The sequence below is a fragment of the Rattus norvegicus genome, chromosome 14, assembly GCF_036323735.1.
Source record: "Rattus norvegicus strain BN/NHsdMcwi chromosome 14, GRCr8, whole genome shotgun sequence".
Classification (NCBI taxonomy): Eukaryota; Metazoa; Chordata; class Mammalia; order Rodentia; family Muridae; genus Rattus; species Rattus norvegicus.
The window spans coordinates 108,285,584-108,300,379 of record NC_086032.1 but is presented as its reverse complement, the minus strand read 5'-3'; the positions used below and the strand labels follow the sequence as shown (position 1 = coordinate 108,300,379).

The 14,796-nt window shown below is 41.6% G+C and overlaps 1 long non-coding RNA gene and 1 other non-coding gene across 3 annotated transcripts in view; one reads left to right on the top strand and one right to left on the bottom strand.

Moving 5' to 3' along the window:
- Positions 1-396: 396 nt before the first annotated feature.
- The window catches only part of LOC134481882 (uncharacterized), a 72,619-nt gene continuing 58,219 nt past the window's right edge, over positions 397-14,796 (bottom strand). For both annotated transcript variants that reach the window (XR_010057767.1, XR_010057768.1), the window contains exon 4: positions 397-871. This is a non-coding gene — a long non-coding RNA (uncharacterized LOC134481882). The remainder of the gene's footprint in view (positions 872-14,796) is intronic.
- LOC120096869 (U6 spliceosomal RNA) lies at positions 5,405-5,511 on the top strand. Its single transcript, XR_005493675.1, has one exon. It is a non-coding gene; the product is annotated as a U6 spliceosomal RNA (small nuclear RNA).

Below are 14,796 nucleotides of genomic sequence, written 5' to 3'. Positions count from 1 at the left end.
AGCACTTAATAATGGCTTCTTCTGTTTATGATTCAAAACTTATCTTTTCTAATAAAAAGATGTCACTTTTAGGACTGGTGCCACCACACCCAACACAAGATGGAAGATTTTTTAATGAAAATAGTTTTTTACATACAATACATTCAGATTACAGTTTCTCTTCCCCTGACTCCTCCCAGTTCCCCACCTCCCATACAGAGCCACACCATTTTCATCTCTTTTTAGAAAACAAGCAGGCATCTAAGGAAGAATAATAAATAATAAAATAGACAAGTAAAACAAAAACAAATCCAGAAAAAAACAAACTAGAAAAAGAGACAAAGAAAAAGCACAAGAAATGCATATAGACATAGAAATGAACACGTTCACACACACACACAGGAATCACGTAAAAACATAAAACCAGAATCCTCTGTGTGTGTGTGTGTGTGTGTGTGTGTGTGTGTGTGTGTGTGTGGTGTTGTGTGCAAAGTACTCGTGTTGGGGGTGGGGGAGGCAGAGGTGGGCACCCCTAACAACATTATTAGACAAAGAACCCCCAGAGATGCCATTGAGTTTGCTTTGTGTTAGCCATCTACTTCTGAGCATGGGGCCTGCCCTTAATAGTCATTTGTCTAATCTTTCATTTGCAGATGGATATCAATTGGAGAAGCTTCTGGGTTAGGGATGGGGCGTGTCTCTACTTCCCATCTCAGTGCTGGCACTCCATCTGATGCAGACCTGTGCAGGCCCTGTGCATGGTGCCACGGTCTCTGTGAGTTAATATGTGCACCAACCCTCTTGTGTCCAGAAAGCCTCGATTTCTTGGTGTCCTCCATTCACTCTAGCTCCTACATCTTTCCGCCTTCTCTTCTGCGGGGTTCACTGAGTCCTGTGGGGAGAGATTTGATGAAGATATACCTTTAGGGTTGAATGTTACAAGGTTTCTCTCTTTCTGTAGAGACCTGTAGGTCTCTATATTTGCTCCCATCTGCTACAAGAGGAAGCCTCTCTGATGAAGACACTGATCCATGGGTATAAAAGAATGTCATTAGAAATCATTTTATTGTTATATTCCTTTAGCACAGTGGTTCTCAACCTGTGGGTCATGACCCTTTGACAAACTTCTATCTCCAAAAATACCCACATTATGACTCATAACAATTACACTTACGAAGTATCGATGAAAATACTTTTTTGGCTGGGGGGTCACCACAACATGAAGAACTGAATTAAAGAGTCATAGCATTGGGAAAGTTGAGAGCCACTGCTTTAGCAGAACAGTAGCAGTTGGTTTTCTCCTAGGTGTCTGCCCTATCTAGTCTCAGGCTCTTGGCCACTTAAGCCCCATTGGTTATAGGTTGCATCTCATGGAATAAAACAACTCAAATCAGGTGTTGGTTGGTTACTTCCATAAGCTTTGTAGCACTATTGCACCAGTGCATCTTGCAGCCAGTCACTCTTGCAATGGGGTTGGTTTTACCTTTCTCCTTTGGTAGCATGAAGAGCATCTTTAAGTACCATGAACACTAGTCCATATGGGTGAAGGCTCCAGGTAGGTACAGTTCTACATCTCTATGTTCAGTGAGTTATATAGGTATTGTTTTCAGCAATAGGGACTTACCATGGATTTGTGGAGAGCTACCAATGGCCTCAACAACAGCTTGGGTTGTTCGGGGCTCTCGTGAGAACCCTTTGGCCAAGAACTCAATTAGATATAAACCTAATAATTGAATTCTGGTACTTGGTACTGGAACCTTCATTTGTAATGAGAAATGTCCAGTTGGAACTGTTTCCCTCACTATTTGTCAATTTCATTTAGATTGCCTTCACATATGTATATACTTTAGGAAGCTTCTACTGTATTAGGTTTCCTATAACCATTTAAAATGGCCCTTAATTTTAACTGTTCCTCTCCATGGTCCCTTTCTTGCCCCCTTCCCTATCCCTCCCTGTTTGATCTTCCTGTTCCACCAACCCCCATCATAACTATCTATTCTATTTCCCCTTCCCAGGGGATCTATCCTAAGCCCATAGACCCTTATTGTATACCTAACCTCTATGGTCATATAGATTGTAGCTTGCCTATCATTGACTTAACATCCACATGTAAGTGCACACATGCCATTTTCATCTTTCTGGGTCTGACTTTACCTCAATTGGGGTGATTTTTTCTAGTTCTACCTATTTACCCATCACATTCATGGTTACATTTTTTAAACAGCTAAGTAATACTCCACTGTGTAAATAAATATACCACGTTTTCTTTATCTATTGACAAGCATCTAGCTTGTTTCCAGTTTCTGGCTATTATGAACATAATAGGAGTGTTTTAGCTATCCTGGATTTGTGTGTGTGGGGGGGGGGGGTGCGTGTGTGTGTGTGTGTGTGTGTGTGTGTGTGTGCATGTGTGTGTGTGTGTGTGTGTGTGTGTTCCCACATGAAGCTGAAAATTGTCCTTTCAAGTTATGTGAAGAATTGTATTGGAATTTTAATGGCAATTGCATTGAATCTGGATTTCTTTTGGTAGACTGATAATTTTTATTATATTAGTCCTATTGGTCCATGTCTTAGTTAGGATTTCCATTGCTGTGAAGAGACACCATGACCAAGGCAACATTTAATTGGGGCTGGCTTACAGTTCAAGAATTCAGTCTATTATCATCATGGCAGAAAACATGGCAGCATCCAGGCAGATACGGTGCTGGAAGAGCCAAGAGTTCTGCATCTTGATCCAACTATGTCCAGGAAAGAGTGACTCTTCAACACTGGGCAGAGCTTGAGCACTAGGAGCCATTAAAGCCCATCTATACAAAAACACACTTACTCCAACAAGGTCACACCTCCTAATAGTACTTCCCATGGGCAAAGCATATTCAAACCACCACCAACCATAAGCAAAGGAGAACTTTATAATTGCCTTGCTATTAGTAAAGAAAATCTGTGGTATATATGTCCAAAGTAAAGGATGTTATAAATCACTAAGAGAGAATAGTACATTTATAAATATATATTGCTATATAACCCTCTCCAACTTTATTATTGTCTTCAAAGAAAACTTTAGTTTGGAAAACCTTATTGACATCAGTGCACCTGTTCAGGGTTCAATGAACCCCTGGAACTGAGGTGAGACCAGACCTCTCCTGGCCTCCCTACTGGATAAGAGTCTGAGTGGGATTCTGACTGCCATCTGGAACCATCCTGGATCTTTGGGATTCCTCCTTTGCCCTGTCTCCTCCCATTCTTTGTAATCTTAGATTAGTGCCTACCTCCAATTTCTTAGGTGACCCAAGTCTCAGACACAGTTCAAAGCCTATTCATTTTGAGATTTGAAGTCTGAGGAAATACCCAGATGTGTTGGGATCATAGGAACAGATATTGGGTTCAGAAGCAACTAAAGAGTTCAAGATCCAAGAGCTACTCATGCCCAAGGCATTCATTGCAATCAAAAAAATCACAGGAATGCAACATACCATCTGCCTATCAATATTCAGCCCTGAGTCAGTCACAAGAAGTGTTCAGAACCCCTAGCCCTATGCAATCAATCAAAGACAGACAACTTCTACTAAGAGCTGAAACTCTGGACAAGCCTGCTGGCTTTAAATTATATCTGAGTCAGTTAGCACTATGGAATGAATTAAACTCAGCATGTGCCTTGACTCTCACTACAGTTTCTTGCATGAGAATAAAAAAGACACCAGACAGGAGGCACAGAAAATTTTCTTTTGCACATCTTTTTACACAATTTTCTAATGTTCATATTTTCTTTTTCAATTTATTTTTATTTTTATTGCATTGGTGTTTGAGGGTGTCAGATACTCTGGAAATGGAATTGCAGACAGTTTCAGTTGCCATGTGGTTGTTGGAAATTGAACTCAGGACCTCTGGAAGAGCAGCCAGTACTCTTAACCACTGAGCCGTCTCTCCAGCCCCCTTGCTCATATTTTCTTGAAGCACATATGATAGACTTTTTATTTACTAAATGATGGATTTACAATGTTCTAGGAAGTATCTTATGTTTTTTACAAACATTATTTTGTGTTATTTATGTGCATATTTATATTTATAAGGAATTACATAGTAAGAGTTTGAATAAATCTTTACATTTTTAGTTTCTTTGTGACCATATTTATTATTTAATATTTTAAATCATATAAAGTTAGTTAATATGTTCTTATTTTAAGAAAGTAAAGACAACAGAGTTTTATAAAGACAATATGAATGATCGTACTCCTTCCAGTCCCAACTTCTAAGCTAACACTGATGTTTATCACTGTGGGTGGCTTTCAGAGGGGTTCTAGAAACACGTTAAACAGAAGCCTGTCTAAAAACAAACTGAGCAGAAGAAAATAAGACTAACATCTTTTGAGAAAACCAAGAATTAAGAAATGAAGGGAACAAACATGAAAAGAATTTTGTCCTTTGATAGAAGGGTAAATAACATGGCTGTTTTGGAAATTTTAAATTAACCATGCCAAGGTAGAAATGGTGAACAAAGAGGCATAAGTCTTAGGGACACTGTAAAGGGAAAAATGTGAAAATCCTGGCCTTTCATAATGGATCAGTGAACTTTTAGTGTTGTAGCAAAATAGTAAACACCTATGAGTTCATTTCAATACGTATTTCAAGAGTTTGGTCCCAAGTCCCTGGAAAAGTCCCCAGTTACTTTCTGTTTTTTAGCTGCAGGAGGCGTCCTGAGCACCTACCCATCCAGGGACTGCAAGAAGGCCATCCCTGGAGAGAGGGGTCCAGCTTTCCCTTTACCTGGAGAAAGGTATTCAGTGGCTTGTCTAGACTCCTCATGTTCAAAGAACCCATGCTCATCCACGGTGCTTACTTGAGATTGATGGCCCCAACTTCTAAAAAGTCTTCTAAGCCGGACAATCTGGTAGGAGCTCTGAGAATGAGAGCAAGGAGCACAAGCACTCTGGAGTATAGGAGCAAAGCTGGCCACTGCCAAAAGAACACTTAGTCACCAAGGCTCAGGGGCATCAACATGTAGCACACACAGTAAGGAAGAGTGTCAATTGAAGGATTCAGTGGGAACTATGAGAAGAGAGAAATCAGACAGAACACTATTAAGTCCTGCAGGGCCATCACTGGAACCCCAAATAAAACAAAGCCCCACTGATCACCCTTACAGCAACAAAAATTCTACAGGTTGACAATCTTTCTTTTTCAAGGATAAAAAAGAAATCAAATTATCCAGGGGCGGGAGTGTGAAATGGTCCCCTAGCTTACTGATAGCACTTAGAATAGCATGTGATTTCTTTATCATCATCATCATCGTCGTCATCGTCATCGTCAACATCGTCATCAAAGACGTTTATTAACAGGTGCTTGCAGTTGGTTGACATTTTTAAAAAATCAAGTTGTAAACTTTATTACAAATTAAAAAGTAAGTTCTTTAAAAATCTCAACTTGAGTGCTCACTTCGGCAGCACATATACTAAAATTGGAACGATACAGAGAAGATTAGCATGGCCCCTGCGCAAGGATGACACGCAAATTCGTGAAACGTTCTATATTTTTGACAAAATGGCAACCAACAAATTGGGAAAAGATCTTTACCAATCCTACATCCGATAGAAGGCTAATGTCCGAAGCATACAAAGAACTCACAAAGTTAGACTCCAGATAGCCAAATAACCCTATTAAAAAATGGGGTACACATTCAGAGCCTGCCCCACATGTGGCCCATACATATACAGTCACCAAACTAGATAAGATGGATGAAGCAAAGAAGTGCAGGCTGACAGGAACCGGATGTCTCTCCTGAGAGACACAGCCAGAATACAGCAAATACAGAGGCGAATGCCAGCAGCAAAACACTGAACTGAGAACAGGACCCCCATTGAAGGAATCAGAAAAAGGACTGAGAGAGCTTGAAGGGGCTTGAGACCCCATATGAACAACAATGTCAAGCAACAAGAGCTTCCAGAGACTAAGCCACTACCTAAAGACTATACATGGACTGACCCTGGGCTCCAACTGCATAGGTAGCAATGACTATCCTAGTAAGAGCACCAGTGGAAGGGGAAGCCCTTGATTCTCCCAAGACTGAACCCCCAGTGAACAGGATTGTTGGGGGGAGGGTGGGAAGGGGAACACCCATATAGAAGGGGTGGGGGAGGGGTTAGGGGGATGTTGACCTAGAAACTGGGAAAGGTAATAACATTTGAAATGTAAATAAGAAATACCCAATTTAATAAAAATGGAAGGAAAAAAACTCATTTGTCATTACCAAAAAGAGACATCTTTAGGTAAAAATAATAAAAATCCCATGTTGCATAGATAATGCAGATAGTTCTAGTGTATCTGGTCAACAGGCAAAGAGGTCTTAAGGTCTTCAGCTCCAATCTTTGTTCATTTCTTGTTGCTGGAATTTTATATTCATTTCTTCTTGATGTATGACCAAACCGGATGATGGTAGAGATGGTAAGCTGGCATTTTTTCAGCCCCGCCCCACTCAGCCTCAGGATCTGATGACTTCTTAGCTAGTGGATCAGCTGCTTTTGTCTCTTTTCCATCTTGTGGTTTAAGGTTCTCTGGGCATCTGCATCAGTAACTGAAGTTGCAGCGATACCAATGTTGAGGTGGCTGCTGACAGTGGTCTCATCTCCTTGATTTTCGTTGTCCTCTTCATTGCCATCCTCTCTAGGTTGTCTTCGGCAAAGCTGGCCCCTGTGGAATCGTTGTCTGTAACCCCGATATATATTCTGTCTCACTGGTCTACCTTGCTCTCTTGCATCTTGGTTGTCAGCACCCTCCATTACTTCTCCTTTCACAGGAGAAAGTGATGCTCTGCTTGACTTGCATGTGGAGATCCTATGAGTGTCAACCACAACATGTAATTTCAAGTGGTCTGGATTGTGAAGTCTTAAAACACTCATGTTAAGGGTTATGGCATATATACACAAAGCTCTTTTAACTTTGTCTCATAGCTCCTTAATAATTCCAAGGAAGGTCAGAAGTCTTCCCCTCAGTACTCTGGGGTACTAGGTACTGAACCCAGGGCCTCTGGAATAGTACATAAGAAATTTATTCATATATACTCATCCCTTTTAAAGTTATGAGGCAGAATCTCTCCAAAATTGCCCAGACTGTCCTTGTACTCACTTTGTATCTCAGGTGGGCCTTGATTTTGTAATCTTCTTTCTTCAGCCTACCCAAACAGTTAGGATTACAGGTATGTGCCAATGTGTACTGATTTGAGCTTCAAAGTATAGACAATAACTATGGAATGTTACTAAGGTGATGTTTATCTAAGTCAGTCTTACACTTTGGCTGCATGTTAGAGTAATTTACAAGTTTTAAAATACTGATCGTTGTAGGCTACCTCAGAAATTCCAATGGGGTTGTTCTAGGGTAAGGACAGATTATCCTATTACTTTTAGAAGTTTCCCCAAGTAGCTTGAATGTATAAGGAGACCTAATAAACAAGAGTATAAGAAATTGACTTTAGCCACTAGGATCCAATACAGTGAAACACCTAAGGCACAAAAGCCAAAACAAACTGGCCCAAAATGAGCCTTTCACAGCTTAGTAAATACAAATATCCCAGGTAAGGAAACACTTGCCAATCAATATTAATTTATAAGTCACATGGACTAATAAATCACAGCAAATCAGAAGAAATAAGTGACATAGGTCCAACTGGTAGAGCAGTGGATAAGACAACAATCTCAGTGAGGGTAGCAGAGTTATTTAAAGTGAGTGACAGGCTTATTTTAAAAGAATTGACTGAGAAGAAAGGACAAGATGAAGAGGGAGAAAGAGATTAAAATAGGAATGGGTGTTGGCAAGATGGCTTGACTGGGAGAGGTATTTCCCACCAAGCTGGACAACCTGAGTTTGGTCCCCAGGATCCAAATGGTAGAAGCAGAGGCATTCTTTTCAGACAGTCAGATATGCACTAGCATAGTGGCATTTGTATGGGAACACACAAATGAGACTGAAAAAGTCCACACAATCACTACTGAGCTAATTCTGTGTTGGACAAGTGCTCCTGAGCATTCGGCTTGCCCTAACATACTATTAATATGCCCAAGGGACCTCCATTAGAGAAAACTGTTCTTTCCTTTGCCAGCAGTTGTCAGTTGCCAGTAGCTTCTTGTCTCGGGGTGGAAGCCCATGTCCACTTCCACATCTCAGTGCTGGGACTCTGTTAGACTTGTGCCTACGCAGGTTCTGCACATGCTGCCACCAGCACTGTCAGTTCATGTTTATCAGTTCTGTTGTGTCTGGAAGACACTGCTTCCTTGGAGTCATCCATCACCCCCGGATCTTACGATCTTTTCTCTTCTTCTTCTGCATAGGTCTGAGTCCTGAGGGTGTTGTGGTTTGCCCTGGAGTTATTTGATGCTAATTCCTCTATCCCAAGGACAGCTGCCTAGTCACATACGCAGGAATCAGGTGACTTCACCAGAACCTTCTCCCCACTGAATTTGTAAAATACAGGTGAGGGGCAGGTACAGGATAGAAGGAATCCTGTCATTGGAGGAGAAGGAAGGATGGGTGGGAGAGAAGTTTGAAGGAAGAGAAGGAGACTGAAACAGAAAGGAGAAGAGACAGGAGGGAGAGGGCGAGAAGCCATGGCAGGTGACGTTAAGATTCCGCTCTGTGTATTTACGGGTTGTTATTAATATTCTTAAGGGATGGATGGTACTAGGCTTTGTATGTTTAGGTGGGCCATTATATCTTACCAATTGGGTCAAAGCTTATTGTGTTGAGTGTTCTTTCATGTGTAAATTTAAGTGTAATGGAGTGTTCAGTGGCTAGTCTGGGCCGACAAGGAGTTAGGATGTGTGTTTCTGGCAAGATATCCAGCAGGTATCTTGGGGCACCGTGGCGCCGGACCTAGCAGGGTAAAAGACAACCATACCTTTTTTAAAATTTTTATATTTTTACAACAACATGAGGAGAAGGTTTTGATGGAAACATCTCATTTAGGACTGAGTGCTCCAAGTCTCTCACTGTGCATTGTCCAGTTATGGGTCTCTGTGTTTGTTTCCATCTACTGCAAGAAAAAGCCTCACCTCGGAGTTGGCCATGGGATTTTGATTTACAGCCTCTGAACCATGCTATCAATTGTACCTCAAGCACACCCTTGGTGTACAACCTTAGGTTTGGTATAGCCTTTCACATTCTCAGAGCAGAGATCCCCTATATGACCCTCAATGAAGGTCAGCTCCAGTTGACTACATTCCTCACAATCCTGGAATACCAGTTGCAACTCTAGGAGCTTGGTGTAGCAGGCACTCATTTCTGTGCAGTTGGGATCTCTCAAGCACTGTTTAATGTTTTTGTATAGTCCTTCACAGTCTAGGGGTAGTCCCCTTCCTGGAAGCATTCATTGCTTTTATTATGGTCAGAGTTGGTGTAGGTCAGCTACTCTTGTTCATTCTGGATTTCCCCTGCCTGTTGGCCTTTTATTGGCTTATCTGTGTTTCAGTTCTAGTCAGAGACTTGTGGAAATTATAGTATTTTTTATTTTCTTTCTTTGAAATAGGAAGTGCCAATTTGGACACCTTTGGAAATAGGCTTGTAGTCTTCTTGATCCTCTCTGCTCACTGCAATGTTCTCACAAGCTCCAGGCATTTGTTGTGGTCAGCCTTTGTAAACTATACACTGCCTAACTGGTTACATAAGTCATGTTGGTGAGCCTAGTTTCTTGGCCCTGCCATGATGCTTCAAGGTTGTATAGGCATCATTCTGAAACTCTTTCTTATTCACTTGAAGATCTTCTATTGGTTCTGCTTGACATCCTTTCTGGGAGGAGGTGGAAGAAAGCCAGCTGGCAGTCTCATTCTCTTTATCCATATTGCCCAAGGAGGACATTGAGTTTGGCCATGATCAGAGATCTTATGGCATTGTACCCAGATTGCATAGCATGTCTTATCACTGTTGGCAGTCCCTGGTAGATGGGGTCACTAATAGTGTCTTTGTCCTTGGATCAGTCCCCAACTTTTAATGTAGATTAGGCATGTTGAAAGGATTTATGAATTTTTCTCTGTAACCTGGCCTCCACGTTCTGCACGCCATCTTTGAGCTGGTGACCATTGGCTTTAAGTTTTAATCCTTTCTCATGGTTTCTTTTGGTTTCTCCAAGCCAATAGAGGAAATCAAGTCTGTTTTCTTTTCTTGAACAACCCTTGCTGCCATTGGGCTCCCGGTCAATTAGTGTTATAGCCAACTTGCTAAGCCTACTGATAGTCTCTTCTTGATTAACTTTCAAAAATAGTTTAGGGCAAGGAAGAGGAGCAACCAGAGCTGTCTGCCATTGCAGGTTCTTTTGTGTACTTCTCTGTCTTTACTACTGGGATGTTAAAATAGCTACAGTGAAGAAGCCAGATGACAGTGACCAAGATCTATTCACTGATGGAGAGACAGCCTTCTGAGATCCCAGGTGACCCATCCAAGGGGTCCAAATACATCACCAGCATCCATTTAGTAATTACCCTTTGGAATATGAAAGAGATGGACAGCCAGAACAATGCACAAACCCAGAGCCAAAAGTTCTGTTCATATAGTTGGGGTTTTATATGGGTTTTTATGGATGTTTTTAACCTATATTTGACATGTACCAAGTGCTCTGGCTTCTATGAAGGGTCAGGTTCTGAGTCAATATGAGCAAGCAATGGGAAAATCTAGAATAGCTTAGGATTCAGAACCAAAGTGGGTATCTGCTGGATGAGGAAACTAAGGAGAGGGAGGGAATGGGACTTTCTATAGCTTTGTCATGCTGAGCCATATCCTGGGTTCTCTGATTCAGACCCAATGCTCTGAGACCCTAGGCCACCAAGAGCTCCTTGTTACAGACAAAGAGAGCATCCTTGGGGACAGTACTCAAAAAGATGACACAATTTACCCCCTTTTATGCTATGGTTGTATTTCACCTCTGAATTTAAAATCTCCATAAACTAAACTATTAAACATTTTAGGTAATTGGTTTGATTGAATGGTCTCAGTTTGTTGAGGTAATATAAGAAAATGGCTTTATGCACATATTAAGTTACTTCTTTCGACAGTGTCCTGTCAAATCACCTTTTCCTAATGTTCAGTATAATTCAAACAGATTTGATATCTCTTGCATCGCATGTAGTTATTAAAGTTAGTATAAAATAATCTCAAAAGAGATTCAATGCTCTTTTCCCCAGAGAGGGCTTGGAGGGTAGTTGGCACATGTGCTGGATCTACTTCTCAGGCACAAGCCTTTTAATGGAGAACTACAAAAGTTACAAGAGTCTGGGTGGGCAGCACCCCGTGAGCAAACTTGAGCCTCGGGACCACAGGTAAGACCAACTTGTCTGCTGCAAGAAAGCTGCCTGGTGAAATCGGGACACAGAGGCAGAATTCCTCTAGGACCGGGCACGTCCTGTGTTTACCGGAAGTCCCACACCCGCGGATCCCGGCCCGCAGCAGCTCTCTGCTCCCAGACCCTGTGGGAAAGAGACCTCACCACCTAGTCAGGTGGGCACTCCTAAGGCTGCAGAGCGGAAGAGACCACCAACACTGCCCACCCCTGCCCACATCCCTGGCCCAAGAGGAAACTGTATAAGGCCTCTGGGCTCCCGTGGGGGAGGGCCCAGGAGCGGCAGGACCCCTGCCTGAGACACCGCCGGAACCTGAAGGAAACAGACCGAATAAACAGTTCTCTGCACCCAAATCCCGTGGGAGGGAGAGCTAAACCCTCAGAGAGGCAGACACGCCTGGGAAACCAGAAGAGACTGCACTCTACATACACATCTCGGACGCCAGAGGAAAACACCAAAGGCCATCTGGAACCCTGGTGCACTGAAGCTCCCGGAAGGGGCGGTGCATATCTTCCTGGTTGCTGCCACTGCAGAGAGCCCGTGGGCAGCACCCCACGAGCGAACTTGAGCCTCGGGACCACAGGTAAGACCAACCTTTCTGCTGCAAGAAAGCTGCCTGGTGAACTCAAGACACAGGACCACAGGTAAGACCAACCTTTCTGCTGCAAGAAAGCTGCCTGGTGAACTCAAGACACAGGCCCACAGGAACAGCTGAAGACCTGTAGAGAGGAAAAACTACACGCCCGAAAGCAGAACACTCTGTCCCCATAACTGACTGAAAGAGAGGAAAACAGGTCTACAGCACTCCTGACACACAGGCTTATAGGACAGTCTAGCCACTGTCAGAAATAGCAGAACAAAGTAACACTAGAGATAATCTGATGGCGAGAGGCAAGCACAGGAACCCAAGCAACAGAAACCAAGACTACATGGCATCATCGGAGCCCAATTCTCTCACCAAAACAAACATGGAATATCCAAACACACCAGAAAAGCAAGATCTAGTTTCAAAATCATATTTGATCATGATGCTGGAGGACTTCAAGAAAGACATAAAGAACTCCATTAGAGAACAAGTAGAAGCCTACAGAGAGGAATCGCAAAAATCCCTGAAAGAATCGCAAAAATCCCTGAAAGAATTCCAGGAAAACACAATCAAACAGTTGAAGGAACTAAAAATGGAAATAGAAGCTATCAAGAAAGAACACATGGAAACAACCCTGGATATAGAAAACCAAAAGAAGAAACAAGGAGCTGTAGATACAAGCCTCACCAACAGAATACAAGAGATGGAAGAGAGAATCTCAGGAGCAGAAGATTCCATAGAAATCACTGACTCAACTGTCAAAGATAATGTAAAGCAGAAAAAGCTACTGGTCCAAAACATACAGGAAATCCAGGACTCAATGAGAAGATCAAACCTAAGGATAATAGGTATAGAAGAGAGTGAAGACTCCCAGCTCAAAGGACCAGTAAATATCTTCAACAAAATCATAGAAGAAAACTTCCCTAACCTAAAAAAAGAGATACCCATAGGCATACAAGAAGCCTACAGAACTCCAAATAGATTGGACCAGAAAAGAAACACCTCCCGTCACATAATAGTCAAAACACCAAACGCACAAAATAAAGAAAGAATATTAAAAGCAGTAAGGGAAAAAGGTCAAGTAACATATAAAGGCAGACCTATCAGAATCACACCAGACTTCTTGCCAGAAACTATGAAGGCCAGAAGATCCTAGACTGATGTCATACAGACCCTAAGAGAACACAAATGCCAGCCCAGGTTCCTGTATCCTGCAAAACTCTCAATTAACATAGATGGAGAAACCAAGATATTCCATGACAAAACCAAATTTACACAATATCTTTCTACAAATCCAGCACTACAAAGGATAATAAATGATAAAGCCCAACATAAGGAGGCAAGCTATACCCTAGAAGAAGCATGAAACTAATCGTCTTGGAAACAAAACAAAGAGAATGAAAGCACACAAACATAACCTCACATCCAAATATGAATATAACAGGAAGCAATAATCACTATTCCTTAATATCTCTCAACATCAATGGCCTCAACTCCCCAATAAAAAGACATAGATTAACAAACTGGATACGCAACGAGGACCCTACATTCTGCTGCCTACAGGAAACACACCTCAGAGACAAAGACAGATATTACCTCAGAGTGAAAGGCTGGAAAACAATTTTCCAAGCAAATGGTCAGAAGAAGCAAGCTGGAGTAGCCATTCTAATATCAAATAAAATCAATTTTCAACTAAAAGTCATCAAAAAAGATAAGGAAGGATACTTCATATTCATCAAAGGAAAAATCCACCAAGATGAACTCTCAATCCTAAATATCTATGCCCCAAATACAAGGGCACCTACATATGTAAAAGAAACCTTACTAAAGCTCAAAACACACATTGCACCTCACACAATAATAGTGGGAGATTTCAACACCCCACTCTCATCAATGGACAGATCATGGAAACAGAAATTAAACAGAGATGTAGACAGACTAAGAGAAGTCATGAGCCAAATGGACTTAACGGATATTTATAGAACATTCTATCCTAAAGCAAAAGGATATACCTTCTTCTCAGCTCCTCATGGTACTTTCTCCAAAACTGACCATATAATTGGTCAAAAAACGGGCCTCAACAGGTACAGAAAGATAGAAATAATCCCATGCGTGCTATCGGACCACCACGGCCTAAAACTGGTCTTCAATAACAATCAAGGAAGAATGCCCACATATACTTGGAAATTGAACAATGCTCTACTCAATGATAACCTGGTCAAGGAAGAAATAAAGAAAGAAATTAAAAACTTTTTAGAATTTAATGAAAATGAAGGTACAACATACCCAAACTTATGGGACACAATGAAAGCTGTGCTAAGAGGAAAACTCATAGCGCTGAGTGCCTGCAGAAAGAAACAGGAAAGAGCATATGTCAGCAGCTTGACAGCACACCTAAAAGCTCTAGAACAAAAAGAAGCAAATACACCCAGGAGGAGTAGAAGGCAGGAAATAATCAAACTCAGAGCTGAAATCAACCAAATAGAAACAAAAAAGACCATAGAAAGAATCAACAGAACCAAAAGTTGGTTCTTTGAGAAAATCAACAAGATAGATAAACCCTTAGCCAGACTAACGAGAGGACACAGAGAGTGCGTCCAAATTAACAAAATCAGAAATGAAAAGGGAGACATAACAACAGATTCAGAGGAAATTCAAAAAATCATCAGATCTTACTATAAAAGCCTATGTTCAACAAAACTTGAAAATCTTCAGGAAATGGACAATTTCCTAGACAGATACCAGGTACCGAAGTTAAATCAGGAACAGATAAACCAGTTAAACAACCCCATAACTCCTAAGGAAATAGAAGCAGTCATTAAAGGTCTCCCAACCAAAAAGAGCCCAGGTCCAGATGGGTTTAGTGCAGAATTCTATCAAACCTTCATAGAAGACCTCATACCAATATTATCCAAA